The sequence below is a fragment of the Neovison vison genome, chromosome 8 (genome assembly GCF_020171115.1).
Source record: "Neovison vison isolate M4711 chromosome 8, ASM_NN_V1, whole genome shotgun sequence".
Classification (NCBI taxonomy): Eukaryota; Metazoa; Chordata; class Mammalia; order Carnivora; family Mustelidae; genus Neogale; species Neogale vison.
This window is the reverse complement of record NC_058098.1, coordinates 22,470,823-22,471,437: the sequence shown is the minus strand read 5'-3', so window position 1 is coordinate 22,471,437 and position 615 is coordinate 22,470,823.

The following is a 615-nucleotide window of genomic DNA, read 5'->3' as shown; positions in this document are numbered from 1 at the left end:
ACCCAACTACTTAAAAAAATAATAAATTACAAAAATAAATCATCAATTTCCTTGTTTAAAAAAAATGATTAGAAAGATAGTTGTAGGGGACGCCTGGGTGGCGCAGTTGGTTGGACGACTGCCTCCGGCTCAGGGCGTGATCCTGGAGTCCCGGGATCGAGTCCCACATCGGGCTCCCAGCTCCATGGGGAGTCTGCTTTGCTCTCTGACCTTCTCCTCACTCATGCTCTCTCTCACTGTCTCTCTCTCTCAAATAAATAAATAAAATCTCTATAAAAAAAAAAAAAAAAAAAAAAAAACATTTAAAAAAAAAATTAAAAAAAAAAAAAAAAAAAAAAAAGAAAGATAGTTGTAGAGGCGCCTGGGTGGCTCAGTGGGTTAGGCCACTGCCTTCGGCCCGGGGCGTGATCTCAGGGTCCTGAGATCGAGCCCCACATCAGGCTGTCTGCTCATCAGGGAGTCTGCTTCCCTCTCTCTCTCTCTCTCTGCTTGCTGCTCTGCCTACTTGAGATCTCTTTCTCTGTCAAATAAATAAAATATTTTTTTAAAAAAAAGAAAGATAGTTGTAGGACCAAGAAACAGACTTTTAACTATAGAGAACAAACTGCTGGTTGC